This window comes from Carcharhinus amblyrhynchos, unplaced genomic scaffold (genome assembly GCF_965287045.1).
Source record: "Carcharhinus amblyrhynchos unplaced genomic scaffold, sCarAmb.v2.hapA scaffold_63, whole genome shotgun sequence".
Lineage (NCBI taxonomy): Eukaryota > Metazoa > Chordata > Chondrichthyes > Carcharhiniformes > Carcharhinidae > Carcharhinus > Carcharhinus amblyrhynchos.
In genome coordinates this window covers 416,366-432,028 of record NW_027649803.1, presented here as the reverse complement: position 1 = coordinate 432,028, position 15,663 = coordinate 416,366, and positions in this window count along the sequence as shown.

Below are 15,663 nucleotides of genomic sequence, written 5' to 3'. Positions count from 1 at the left end.
TTTCTGACGATTTCCTCCAAGATATCTCTAAAAATTTTATATTCAGTAAAGAGTGAAAAGTTCTCAGTTTCCAAAAGAAAATCTTTCACCAAGTTCATCATTTCACTCCCTCCTCATTTGTCTCCAAAGATTTTCTCAATGCTATTGACACTTTACAGCCAAAACTTTGATAATGCGGCAAAGTGCATATCCCGAAGAGATCAGCATTTTGAGGAAATCCAGGTTTGGCGGTAAACATAACATCAAATCCACTGACTCATGTAGGCTGAAAAGCTGACAGCACAGCAAAGTGCATATCTGGATGATGAAAACATGTTGAGTGACACCAAAATTGATTGCAACGTTTTCCTCTTCACCATTGTATCCTTAACCTCCTCAAATTCTAACTTAACGGCAAAGTGCATATCTCAGTGAGATAAGCATTTTAGTAATTTCACATATGATTCCAATTATTTCCTCAAACCAAATGAGCTGTTCCAGCTCACAATCTGATATTGCACTCATTCTCTGACTGCGCGAAGAATTGTGGGTAGAACAACATAGATTTCCAAAGAGTGGCTGAATGCAAGTCAGTCTCTATTGCCAAAAGTCAGATCTTTTGCCAAGTTTCATAACCAGGTGAGAAAAGCATTTTGAGCAAATCCAGGACTGTTTCTGACGATTTCCACAAAGATATCTCCAAAACTTTGATGTTTCAGTCAAGAGTGAAAAGTTTCCAGTTTCCAAAAGAAAATCTTTCACCAAGTTCATCATTTCACTTCCTCCTTTTTGTTTCCAAAGATTCTCTCAAGTCTATTGACACTTTACAGCCAAAACTCTGATAATGCGGCAAACTGCATATCTCGAAGAGATCAGTATTTTCAGTAAATCCAGGTTTGGCGGTAAATATAACATCAAATCCACCGACTCATGTAGGCTGAAAAATGACAGCGCAGCAAAGTGCATATCTGGATGAGGTAAGCATGTTGAGTGACACCAAAATTGATTCCAATGTTTTCCTCGTTGCCATTGCATCCTTAAACTCCTCAAATTCTAACGTAGCGGCAAAGTGCATATCTCAGTGAGATAAGCATTTTAGTAATTTCACATATGATTCCAATTATGTCCTCAACCCAAATGAGCTGTTCCCTCTCACAATCTGATATTGCACTCATTCTCTGACTGCGCGAAGAATTGTGGATTGAAGAACATAGATTTCCAAAGAGTGGCTGAATGCAAGTCAGTCTCTGGTGCCAAAAGTCAGATCTTTTGCCAAGTTTCATAACCAGGTGAGAAAAGCATTTTGAGCAATTCCAGGACTGTTTCTGACGATTTCCACAAAGATATCTCCAAAAATTTGATATTTCAGTAAAGAGTGAAAAGTTTTCACTGTCCAAAAGAAAATCTTTCACCAAGTTCATCATTTCAATCCCTCCTCATTTGTTTCCAAAGATTCTCTCAATGCTATTGACACTTTACAGCAAAGCTCTGGTAATGCGGCAAACTGCATATCTCGAAGAGATCAGTATTTTGAGTAAATCCAGGTCTGGCGGTAAATATAACATCAAATCCACTGACTCATGTAGGCTGAAAAATGAAAGCAGAGCAAAGTGCATGTCTGGATGAGGTAAGCATGTTGAGTGACACCAAAATTGATTCCAGTGTTTTCTTCGTTGCCATTGTATCCTTAAACTCCTCAAATTCTAACATAGCGGCTAAGGGCATATCTCAGTGAGATAAGCATTTTAGTAATTTCACATATGATTCCAATTATTTCCTCAACCCAAATGAGCTGTTCCCGCTCACGATCTGATATTGAACTCATTCTCTGACTGCGCGAAGAATTGTGGGTAGAACAATATAGATTTCCAAAGAGTTGCTAAATGCCAGTGAGTCTCTGCTGCCAAAAGCCAGATCTTTCACCAAGTTTCATAAATGGATGAGTAAAGCATTTTGATCAAATCCAGGACTGTTTCTGACGATTTCCACAAAGATATCTCCAAAAATTTGATATTTCAGTAAAGAGTGAAAAGTTTTCAGTTTCCAAAAGAAAATCTTTCACCAAGTTCATCATTTCACTCCCTCCTCATTTGTCTCAAAGATTCTCTCAATGCTATTGTCACTTTACAGCCAAAACTCTGATAATGCGGCAAAGTGCATATCCCGAAGAGATCAGCATTTTGAGTAAATCCTGGTTTGGCGGTAAATATAACATCAAATCCAGTGACTCATGTAGTCTGAAAAGCTGACAGCGCAGCAAAGTCCATATCTGGATGGAGTAAGCATGTTGAGTGACACCAAAATTGATTCCAATGTTTTCCTCTTTACCATTGTATCCTTAACCTCCACAAATTCTAACTTAACGGCAAAGTGCATATCTCAGTGAGATAAGCATTTTAGTAATTTCACTTATGATTCCAATTATTTCCTCAAACCAAATGAGCTATTCATGCTCACAATCTGATATTGCACTCATTCTCTGACTGCGCGAAGAATTGTGGGTAGAAGAACATAGATTTCCAAAGAGTTGTGGAATGCCAGTCAGTCTCTGTTGCCAAAAGTCAGATCTTACGCCAAGTTTCATAACCTGATGAGAAAAGCATTTTGCGCAAATCCAGAACTGTTTCTGACGATTTTCACAAAGATATCACCAAAAATTTGGCATTTCAGTAATGAGTGAAAAGTTTTCACTTTCCAAAAGAAAATCTCTCACCAAGTTCATCATTTTACACCCTCCTCAATTGTTTCCAAAGATTCTCTCAATGCTATTGACAGTTTACAGCCAAAACTCTGACAATGCGGCAACGTGCATGTCTCGCAGAGATCAGCATTTTGAGTAAATCCAGGTTTGGCGGTAAATATAACATCAAATCCACTGACTCATGAAGGCTGAAACGCTGACAGCGCAGCAAAGTGCATATCTGGATGAGGTAAGCATGTTGAGTGACACCAAAATTGATTCCAATGTTTTCCTCTATGCCATTGTAACCTTAACCTCCACAAATTCTAACATTGCGGCAAAGTGCATACCTCAGTGAGATAAGCATGTTATTAATTTCACATGTGATTCCAATTGTTTCCTCAACCCAAATGAGCTGTACCCGCTCACAGCCTGATATTGCACTCATTCTCTGACTGCGCGAAGAATTGTGGATAGAACAACATTGATATCCAAAGAGTTGCTGAATGCCAGTCAGTCTCTGTTGCCAAAAGTCAGATCTTTTCCAAGCTTCATAACGAGGTGAGAAAATCATTTGAGCAAATCCAGGACTGTTTCTGACGATTTCCACAAAGATATCTCCAACAATTTGATATTTCAGTAAAGAGTGAAATGTTTTCACTTTCCACCAGAAAATCTTTCACCAAGTTCATCATTTTACTCCCTCCTCATTTGTTTCCAAAGATTCTCTCAATGCTATTGACACTTTACAGCGAAAACTCTGGTAATGCGGCAAACTGCATGTCTCGAAGAGATCAGCATCTTGAGTAAATCCAGGTTTGGCGGTAAATATAACATCAAATCCACTGAATCATGTAGGCTGAAAAATGAAAGCGCAGCAAAGTGCATATCTGGATGAGGAAAGCATGTTGTGCGACACCAAAATTGATTCCAATGTTTTCCTCGTTGCCATTGTATCCTTAAACTCCTCAAATTCTTACATAGCGGCAAAGGGCATATCTCAATGAGATAAGCATTTTAGTAATTTCACATATGATTCCAATTATTTCCTCAACCCAAATGAGCTGTTCCCTCTCACAATCTGATGTTACACTCATTCTCTGACTGCGCGAAGAATTGTGGGTAGAACAACATAGTTTTCAAAAGAGTTGCAGAATGCCAGTGAGTCTCTGCTACCAAAAGCCATATCTTTCGCCAAGTTTCATAAATGGACGAGTAAAGCATTTTGATCAAATCCAGGACTGTTTCTGACGATTTCCTCCAAGATATCTCCAAAAATTTGATATTTCAGTACAGAGTGAAAAGTTTACACTTTCCAAAAGAAAATCTTTCACCAAGTTCATCATTTTACGCGCTCCTCATTTGTTTCCAAAGATTCTCTCAAGTCTGTTGACACTTTACAGCCGAAACTCTGATAATGCGGCAAACTGCATATCTCGAAGAGATCAGTATTTTCAGTAAATCCAGGTTTGGCGGTAAATATAACATCAAATCCACTGACTCATGTAGGCTGAAAAATGACAGCGCAGCAAAGTGCATATCTGGATGAGGTAAGCATGTTGAGTGACACCAAAATTGATTCCAATGTTTTCCTCTTTACCGTTGGAACCTTACAGACCACATATTCTGAATTAGCGGCAAAGTGCATATCTCAGTGAGATAAGCATTTTAGTAATTTCACATATGATTCCAATTATTTCCTCAACCCAAATGAGCTGTTCCCGCTCACAATCTTATATTGCACTCATTCTCTGACTGCGCGAAGAATTGTGGGTAGAACTTCATAGATTTCCGAAGAGTTGCGAATGCCAGTAAGTCTCTGTTGCCAAAAGTCAGATCTTTCGCCAAGTTTCATAACCTGATGAGAAAAGCATTTTGAGCAAATCCAGAACTGTTCCTGACGACTTCCACAAACATATCTCCAAAAATTTGATGTTTCAGTAAAGAGTGAAAAGTTTTCAGTTTCCAAAAGAAAATCTTTAACCAAGTTCAACATTTTACTCCCTCCTCATTTGTTTCCAAAGATTCTCTCAATGCTATTGACACTTTACAGCCAAAACTCTGATAATGCGGCAAAGTGCATATCTCGAAGAGATCAGTATTTTGAGTAAATCCAGGTTTGGCGGTAAATATAACATCAAATCCACTGACTCATGTAGGCTGAAAAATGACAGCGCAGCAAAGTGCATATCTGGATGAGGTAAGCATGTTGAGTGACACCAAAATTGATTCCAATGTTTTCCTCGTTGCCATTGTAACCTTAACCTCCTCAAATTCTAACATAGCGGCAAAGTGCATATCTCAGGGAGATAAGAAGTATAGTAATGTCACATATGATTCCAATTATTTCCTCAAACCAAATGAGCTTTTCATGCTCACAACATGATATTGCACTCATTCTCTGACTGCGCGAAGAATTGTGGGTAGAAGAACATAGATTTCCAAAGAGTTGTGGAATGCCAGTCAGTCTCTGTTGCCAAAAGTCAGATCTTACGCCAAGTTTCATAACCTGATGAGAAAAGCATTTTGCGCAAATCCAGAACTGTTTCTGACGATTTTCACAAAGATATCACCAAAAATTTGGCATTCAGTAATGAGTGAAAAGTTTTCACTTTCCAAAAGAAAATCTTTCACCAAGTTCAACATTTTACACCCTCCTCATTTGTTTCCAAAGATTCTCTCAATGCTATTGACAGTTTACAGCCAAAACTCTGATAAGGCGGCAACGCGCATGTCTCGCAGAGATCAGCATTTTGAGTAAATCCAGGTTTGGCGGTAAATATAACATCAAATCCACTGACTCATGAAGGCTGAAACGCTGACAGCGCAGCAAAGTCCATATCTGGATGGAGTAAGCATGTTGAGTGACACCAAAATTGATTGCAATGTTTTCCTCGTTGCAATTGCATCCTTAAACTCCTCAAATTCTAACATAGCGGCAAAGTGCATATCTCAGTGAGATAAGCATTTTAGTAATTTCACATATGATTCCAATTATTTCCTCAACCCAAATGAGCTGTTCCCGCTCACGATCTGATATTGAACTCGTTCTCTGACTGCGCGAAGAATTGTGGGTAGAACAACATGGATTTCCACAGAGTTGCTGAATGCCAGTGAGTCTCTGCTCCCAAATGCCAGATCTTCCGCCAAGTTTCATAAGTAGATGAGTAAAGCATGTTGATCACATCCAGGACTGTATCTGACGATTTCTCCAAGATATCTCCAAAAATTTGATATTTCAGTAAAGAGTGAAAAGTTCTCAGTTTCCAAAAGAAAATCTTTCACCAAGTTCATCATTTAACTCCCTCCTCACTTCTTTCCAAGGATCCCCTCAATTCTATTGACACTTTACAGCCAACACTCTGAAAATGCGGCAAAATGCATATCCCGAAGAGATCAGCATTTTGAGGAAATCCAGGTTTGGCGGTAAACATAACATCAAATCCACTGACTCATGTAGGCTGAAAAGCTGACAGCACAGCAAAGTCCATATCTGGATGAGGAAAATATGTTGAGTGACACCAAAATTGATTGCAATGTATTCCTCTTCACCATTGTATCCTTCACCTCCACAAATTCTAACTTAACGGCAAAGTGCATATCTCAGTGAGATAAGCATTCTAGTAATTTCACATATGATTCCAATTATTTCTTCAAACCAAATGAGCTGTTCCAGCTCATTATCTGATATTTCACTCATTCTCTGACTGCGCGAAGAATTGTGTGTAGAACAACATGGATTTCCAAAGAGTGGCAGAATGCAACTCAGACTCTGTTGCCAAAAGTCAGATCTTTTGCCAAGTTTCATAACCAGCTGAGAAAAGCATTTTGAGCAAATCCAGGACTGTTTCTGACGATTTCCACAAAGATATCTCCAAAACTTTGATGTTTCAGTCAAGAGTGAAAAGTTTCCAGTTTCCAAAAGAAAATCTTTCACCAAGTTCATCATTTCACTTCCTCCTTTTTGTTTCCAAAGATTCTCTCAAGTCTATTGACACTTTACAGCCAAAACTCTGATAATGCGGCAAACTGCATATCTCGAAGAGATCAGTATTTTCAGTAAATCCAGGTTTGGCGGTAAATATAACATCAAATCCACCGACTCATGTAGGCTGAAAAATGACAGCGCAGCAAAGTGCATATCTGGATGAGGTAAGCATGTTGAGTGACACCAAAATTGATTCCAATGTTTTCTTCGTTACCACTGTATCCTTAAACTCCTCAAATTCTACCATAGCGGCAAAGTGCATATCTCAGTGAGATGAGCATTTTAGTAATTTCACATATGATTCTAATTATTTCCTCAACCCAAATGAGCTGTTCCCTCTCACTGTCTGATATTGCACTCATTCTCTGAATGCGCGAAGAATTGTGGGTAGAAGAACATAGATTTCCAAAGAGTTGCTGAATGCCAGTGAGTCTCTGCTGACAAAAGCCAGATCTTTCACCAAGTTTCTTAAACAGATGAGTAAAGCATTTTGATCAAATCCAGGACTGTTTCTGACGATTTCCTCCAAGATATCTCTAAAAATTTTATATTCAGTAAAGAGTGAAAAGTTCTCAGTTTCCAAAAGAAAATCTTTCACCAAGTTCATCATTTCACTCCCTCCTCATTTGTCTCCAAAGATTTTCTCAATGCTATTGACACTTTAGAGCCAAAACTTTGATAATGCGGCAAAGTGCATATCCCGAAGAGATCAGCATTTTGAGGAAATCCAGGTTTGGCGGTAAACATAACATCAAATCCACTGACTCATGTAGGCTGAAAAGCTGACAGCACAGCAAAGTGCATATCTGGATGATGAAAACATGTTGAGTGACACCAAAATTGATTGCAACGTTTTCCTCTTCACCATTGTATCCTTAACCTCCTCAAATTCTAACTTAACGGCAAAGTGCATATCTCAGTGAGATAAGCATTTTAGTAATTTCACATATGATTCCAATTATTTCCTCAAACCAAATGAGCTGTTCCAGCTCACAATCTGATATTGCACTCATTCTCTGACTGCGCGAAGAATTGTGGGTAGAACAACATAGATTTCCAAAGAGTGGCTGAATGCAAGTCAGTCTCTATTGCCAAAAGTCAGATCTTTTGCCAAGTTTCATAACCAGGTGAGAAAAGCATTTTGAGCAAATCCAGGACTGTTTCTGACGATTTCCACAAAGATATCTCCAAAACTTTGATGTTTCAGTCAAGAGTGAAAAGTTTCCAGTTTCCAAAAGAAAATCTTTCACCAAGTTCATCATTTCACTTCCTCCTTTTTGTTTCCAAAGATTCTCTCAAGTCTATTGACACTTTACAGCCAAAACTCTGATAATGCGGCAAACTGCATATCTCGAAGAGATCAGTATTTTCAGTAAATCCAGGTTTGGCGGTAAATATAACATCAAATCCACCGACTCATGTAGGCTGAAAAATGACAGCGCAGCAAAGTGCATATCTGGATGAGGTAAGCATGTTGAGTGACACCAAAATTGATTCCAATGTTTTCCTCGTTGCCATTGCATCCTTAAACTCCTCAAATTCTAACGTAGCGGCAAAGTGCATATCTCAGTGAGATAAGCATTTTAGTAATTTCACATATGATTCCAATTATGTCCTCAACCCAAATGAGCTGTTCCCTCTCACAATCTGATATTGCACTCATTCTCTGACTGCGCGAAGAATTGTGGATTGAAGAACATAGATTTCCAAAGAGTGGCTGAATGCAAGTCAGTCTCTGGTGCCAAAAGTCAGATCTTTTGCCAAGTTTCATAACCAGGTGAGAAAAGCATTTTGAGCAATTCCAGGACTGTTTCTGACGATTTCCACAAAGATATCTCCAAAAATTTGATATTTCAGTAAAGAGTGAAAAGTTTTCACTGTCCAAAAGAAAATCTTTCACCAAGTTCATCATTTCAATCCCTCCTCATTTGTTTCCAAAGATTCTCTCAATGCTATTGACACTTTACAGCAAAGCTCTGGTAATGCGGCAAACTGCATATCTCGAAGAGATCAGTATTTTGAGTAAATCCAGGTCTGGCGGTAAATATAACATCAAATCCACTGACTCATGTAGGCTGAAAAATGAAAGCAGAGCAAAGTGCATGTCTGGATGAGGTAAGCATGTTGAGTGACACCAAAATTGATTCCAGTGTTTTCTTCGTTGCCATTGTATCCTTAAACTCCTCAAATTCTAACATAGCGGCTAAGGGCATATCTCAGTGAGATAAGCATTTTAGTAATTTCACATATGATTCCAATTATTTCCTCAACCCAAATGAGCTGTTCCCGCTCACGATCTGATATTGAACTCATTCTCTGACTGCGCGAAGAATTGTGGGTAGAACAATATAGATTTCCAAAGAGTTGCTAAATGCCAGTGAGTCTCTGCTGCCAAAAGCCAGATCTTTCACCAAGTTTCATAAATGGATGAGTAAAGCATTTTGATCAAATCCAGGACTGTTTCTGACGATTTCCACAAAGATATCTCCAAAAATTTGATATTTCAGTAAAGAGTGAAAAGTTTTCAGTTTCCAAAAGAAAATCTTTCACCAAGTTCATCATTTCACTCCCTCCTCATTTGTCTCAAAGATTCTCTCAATGCTATTGTCACTTTACAGCCAAAACTCTGATAATGCGGCAAAGTGCATATCCCGAAGAGATCAGCATTTTGAGTAAATCCTGGTTTGGCGGTAAATATAACATCAAATCCAGTGACTCATGTAGTCTGAAAAGCTGACAGCGCAGCAAAGTCCATATCTGGATGGAGTAAGCATGTTGAGTGACACCAAAATTGATTCCAATGTTTTCCTCTTTACCATTGTATCCTTAACCTCCACAAATTCTAACTTAACGGCAAAGTGCATATCTCAGTGAGATAAGCATTTTAGTAATTTCACTTATGATTCCAATTATTTCCTCAAACCAAATGAGCTATTCATGCTCACAATCTGATATTGCACTCATTCTCTGACTGCGCGAAGAATTGTGGGTAGAAGAACATAGATTTCCAAAGAGTTGTGGAATGCCAGTCAGTCTCTGTTGCCAAAAGTCAGATCTTACGCCAAGTTTCATAACCTGATGAGAAAAGCATTTTGCGCAAATCCAGAACTGTTTCTGACGATTTTCACAAAGATATCACCAAAAATTTGGCATTTCAGTAATGAGTGAAAAGTTTTCACTTTCCAAAAGAAAATCTCTCACCAAGTTCATCATTTTACACCCTCCTCAATTGTTTCCAAAGATTCTCTAAATGCTATTGACAGTTTACAGCCAAAACTCTGATAATGCGGCAACGTGCATGTCTCGCAGAGATCAGCATTTTGAGTAAATCCAGGATTGGCGGTAAATATAACATCAAATCCACTGACTCATGAAGGCTGAAACGCTGACAGCGCAGCAAAGTGCATATCTGGATGAGGTAAGCATGTTGAGTGACACCAAAATTGATTCCAATGTTTTCCTCTATGCCATTGTAACCTTAACCTCCACAAATTCTAACATTGCGGCAAAGTGCATACCTCAGTGAGATAAGCATGTTATTAATTTCACATGTGATTCCAATTGTTTCCTCAACCCAAATGAGCTGTACCCGCTCACAGCTTGATATTGCACTCATTCTCTGACTGCGCGAAGAATTGTGGATAGAACAACATTGATATCCAAAGAGTTGCTGAATGCCAGTCAGTCTCTGTTGCCAAAAGTCAGATCTTTTCCAAGCTTCATAACGAGGTGAGAAAATCATTTGAGCAAATCCAGGACTGTTTCTGACGATTTCCACAAAGATATCTCCAACAATTTGATATTTCAGTAAAGAGTGAAATGTTTTCACTTTCCACCAGAAAATCTTTCACCAAGTTCATCATTTTACTCCCTCCTCTTTTGTTTCCAAAGATTCTCTCAATGCTATTGACACTTTACAGCCAAAACTCTGGTAATGCGGCAAACTGCATGTCTCGAAGAGATCAGTATCTTGAGTAAATCCAGGTTTGGCGGTAAATATAACATCAAATCCACTGAATCATGTAGGCTGAAAAATGAAAGCGCAGCAAAGTGCATATCTGGATGAGGAAAGCATGTTGTGCGACACCAAAATTGATTCCAATGTTTTCCTCGTTGCCATTGTATCCTAAAACTCCTCAAATTCTAACATAGCGGCAAAGGGCATATCTCAATGAGATAAGCATTTTAGTAATTTCACATATGATTCCAATTATTTCCTCAACCCAAATGAGCTGTTCCCTCTCACAATCTGATGTTACACTCATTCTCTGACTGCGCGAAGAATTGTGGGTAGAACAACATAGTTTTCAAAAGAGTTGCAGAATGCCAGTGAGTCTCTGCTACCAAAAGCCATATCTTTCGCCAAGTTTCATAAATAGACGAGTAAAGCATTTTGATCAAATCCAGGACTGTTTCTGAAGATTTCCTCCAAGATATCTCCAAAAATTTGATATTTCAGTACAGAGTGAAAAGTTTACACTTTCCAAAAGAAAATCTTTCACCAAGTTCATCATTTTACGCGCTCCTCATTTGTTTCCAAAGATTCTCTCAAGTCTGTTGACACTTTACAGCCGAAACTCTGATAATGCGGCAAACTGCATATCTCGAAGAGATCAGTATTTTCAGTAAATCCAGGTTTGGCGGTAAATATAACATCAAATCCACTGACTCATGTAGGCTGAAAAATGACAGCGCAGCAAAGTGCATATCTGGATGAGGTAAGCATGTTGAGTGACACCAAAATTGATTCCAATGTTTTCCTCTTTACCGTTGGAACCTTACAGGCCGCATATTCTGACATAGCGGCAAAGTGCATATCTCAGTGAGATAAGCATTTTAGTAATTTGACGTATGATTCCAATTATTTCCTCAACCCAAATGAGCTGTTCCCGCTCACAATCTTATATTGCACTCATTCTCTGACTGCGCGAAGAATTGTGGGTAGAACTTCATAGATTTCCGAAGAGTTGCGAATGCCAGTAAGTCTCTGTTGCCAAAAGACAGATCTTTCGCCAAGTTTCATAACCTGATGAGAAAAGCATTTTGAGCAAATCCAGAACTGTTCCTGACGACTTCCACAAACATATCTCCAAAAATTTGATGTTTCAGTAAAGAGTGAAAAGTTTTCAGTTTCCAAAAGAAAATCTTTAACCAAGTTCAACATTTTACTCCCTCCTCATTTGTTTCCAAAGATTCTCTCAATGTTATTGACACTTTACAGCCAAAACTCTGATAATGCGGCAAAGTGCATATCTCGAAGAGATCAGTATTTTGAGTAAATCCAGGTTTGGCGGTAAATATAACATCAAATCCAGTGACTCATGTAGGCTGAAAAGCTGACAGCGCAGCAAAGTGCATATCTGGATGAGGTAAGCATGTTGAGTGACACCAAAATTGATTCCAATGTTTTCCTCGTTGCCATTGTAACCTTAACCTCCTCAAATTCTAACATAGCGGCGAAGTGCATATCTCAGGGAGATAAGATTTTAGTAATTTCACATATGATTCCAATTATTTCCTCAAACCAAATGAGCTATTCATGCTCACAATCTGATATTGAACTCATTCTCTGACTGCGCGAAGAATTGTGGGTAGAAGAACATAGATTTCCAAAGAGTTGTGGAATGCCAGTCAGTCTCTGTTGCCAAAAGTCAGATCTTACGCCAAGTTTCATAACCTGATGAGAAAAGCATTTTGCGCAAATCCAGAACTGTTTCTGACGATTTTCACAAAGATATCACCAAAAATTTGGCATTAAGTAATGAGTGAAAAGTTTTCACTTTCCAAAAGAAAATCTTTCACCAAGTTCATCATTTTACACCCTCCTCATTTGTTTCCAAAGATTCTCTCAATGCTATTGACAGTTTACAGCCAAAACTCTGATAAGGCGGCAACGCGCATGTCTCGCAGAGATCAGCATTTTGAGTAAATCCAGGTTTGGCAGTAAATATAACATCAAATCCACTGACTCATGAAGGCTGAAACGCTGACAGCGCAGCAAAGTCCATATCTGGATGGAGTAAGCATGTTGAGTGACACCAAAATTGATTCGAATGTTTTCCTCGTTGCCATTGCATCCTTAAACTCCTCAAATTCTAACATAGCGGCAAAGTGCATATCTCAGTGAGATAAGCATTTTAGTAATTTAACATATGATTCCAATTATTTCCTCAACCCAAATGAGCTGTTCCCGCTCACGATCTGATATTGAACTCGTTCTCTGACTGCGCGAAGAATTGTGGGTAGAACAACATGGATTTCCACAGAGTTGCTGAATGCCAGTGAGTCTCTGCTCCCAAATGCCAGATCTTTCGCCAAGTTTCATAAGTAGATGAGTAAAGCATGTTGATCACATCCAGGGCTGTATCTGACGATTTCTCCAAGATATCTCCAAATATTTGATACTTCAGTAAAGAGTGAAAAGTTCTCAGTTTCCAAAAGAAAATCTTTCACCAAGTTCATCATTTAACGTTCTCTTCACTTCTTTCCAAAGATTCTCTCAATGCTATTGACACTTTTCAGCCAACACTCTGAAAATGCGGCAAAATGCATATCCCGAAGAGATCAGCATTTTGAGTAAATCGAGGTTTGGCGGTAAACATAACATCAAATCCACTGACTCATGTAGGCTGAAAAGCTGACAGCACAGCAAAGTGCATATCTGGATGATGAAAACATGTTGAGTGACACCAAAATTGATTGCAACGTTTTCCTCTTCACCATTGTATCCTTAACCTCCACAAATTCTAACTTAACGGCAAAATGCATATCTCAGTGAGATAAGCATTTTAGTAATTTCACATATGATTCCAATTATTTCCTCAAACCAACTGAGCTGTTCTAGCTCACAATCTGATATTTCACTCATTCTCTGACTGCGCGAAGAATTGTGGATAGAAGAACATAGATTTCCAAAGAGTGGCTGAATGCAAGTCAGTCTCTGTTGCCAAAAGTCAGATCTTTTGCCAAGTTTCATAACCAGGTGAGAAAAGCATTTTGAGCAAATCCAGGACTGTTTCTGACGATATCCACAAAGATATCTCCAAAAATTTGATGTTTCAGTAAAGAGTGAAAAGTTTTCAGTTTCCAAAAGAAAATCGTTCACCAAGTTCATCATTTCACTCCCTCCTTTTTGTTTCCAAAGATTCTCTCAAGTCTATTGACACTTTACAGCCAAAACTCTGATAATGCGGCAAACTGCATATCTCGAAGAGTTCAGTATTTTCAGTAAATCCAGGTTTGGCGGTAAATATAACATCAAATCCACTGACTCATGTAGGCTGAAAAATGACAGCGCAGCAAAGTGCATATCTGGATGAGGTAAGCATGTTGAGTGACACCAAAATTGATTCCAATGTTTTCTCGTTGCCATTGCATCCTTAAACTCCTCAAATTCTAACGTAGCGGCAAAGTGCATATCTCAGTGAGATAAGCATTTTAGTAATTTCACATATGATTCCAATTATGTCCTCAACCCAAATGAGCTGTTCCCTCTCACAATCTGATATTGCACTCATTCTCTGACTGCGCGAAGGATTGTGGATAGAACAACATAGATTTCCAAAGAGTGGCTGAATGCAAGTCAGTCTCTATTGCCAAAAGTCAGATCTTTTGCCAAGTTTCATACCCAGGTGAGAAAAGCAGTTTGAGCAACTCCAGGACTGTTTCTGACGATTTCCACAAAGATATCTCCAAAAATTTGATGTTTCAGTCAAGAGTGAAAAGTTTCCAGTTTCCAAAAGAAAATCTTTCACCAAGTTCATCATTTCACTTCCTCCTTTTTGTTTCCAAAGATTCTCTCAAGTCTATTGACACTTTACAGCCAAAACTCTGATAATGCGGCTAACTGCATATCTCGAAGAGATCAGTATTTTCAGTAAATCCAGGTTTTGCGGTAAATATAACATCAAATCCACCGACTCATGTAGGCTGAAAAATGACAGCGCAGCAAAGTGCATATCTGGATGAGGTAAGCATGTTGAGTGACACCAAAATTGATTCCAATGTTTTCCTCGTTGCCATTGCATCCTTAAACTCCTCAAATTCTAACGTAGCGGCAAAGTGCATATCTCAGTGTGATAAGCATTTTAGTAATTTCACATATGATTCCAATTATGTCCTCAACCCAGATGAGCTGTTCCCTCTCACAATCTGATATTGCACTCATTCTCTGACTGCGCGAAGAATTGTGGATAGAAGAACATAGATTTCCAAAGAGTGGCTGAATGCAAGTCAGTCTCTATTGCCAAAAGTCAGATCTTTTGCCAAGTTTCATACAAAGGTGAGAAAAGCAGTTTGAGCAAATCCAGGACTGTTTCTGACGATTTCCACAAAGATATCTCCAAAAATTTGATGTTTCAGTCAAGAGTGAAAAGTTTCCAGTTTCCAAAAGAAAACTTTTCACCAAGTTCATCATTTCACTTCCTCCTTTTTGTTTCCAAAGATTCTCTCAAGTCTATTGACACTTTACAGCCAAAACTCTGATAATGCGGCTAACTGCATATCTCGAAGAGATCAGTATTTTCAGTAAATCCAGGTTTTCCGGTAAATATAACATCAAATCCACCGACTCATGTAGGCTGAAAAATGACAGCGCAGCAAAGTGCATATCTGGATGAGGTAAGCATGTTGAGTGACACCAAAATTGATTCCAATGTTTTCCTCGTTGCCATTGCATCCTTAAACTCCTCAAATTCTAAAGTAGCGGCAAAGTGCATATCTCAGTGAGATAAGCATTTTAGTAATTTCACATATGATTCCAATTATGTCCTCAACCCAAATGAGCTGTTCCCTCTCACAATCTGATATTGCACTCATTCTCTGACTGCGCGAAGAATTGTGGATTGAAGAACATAGATTTCCAAAGAGTGGCTGAATGCAAGTCAGTCTCTGGTGCCAAAAGTCAGATCTTTTGCCAACTTTCATAACCAGGTGAGAAAAGCATTTTGAGCAATTCCAGGACTGTTTCTGACGATTTCCACAACGATATCTCCAAAAATTTGATATTTCAGTAAAG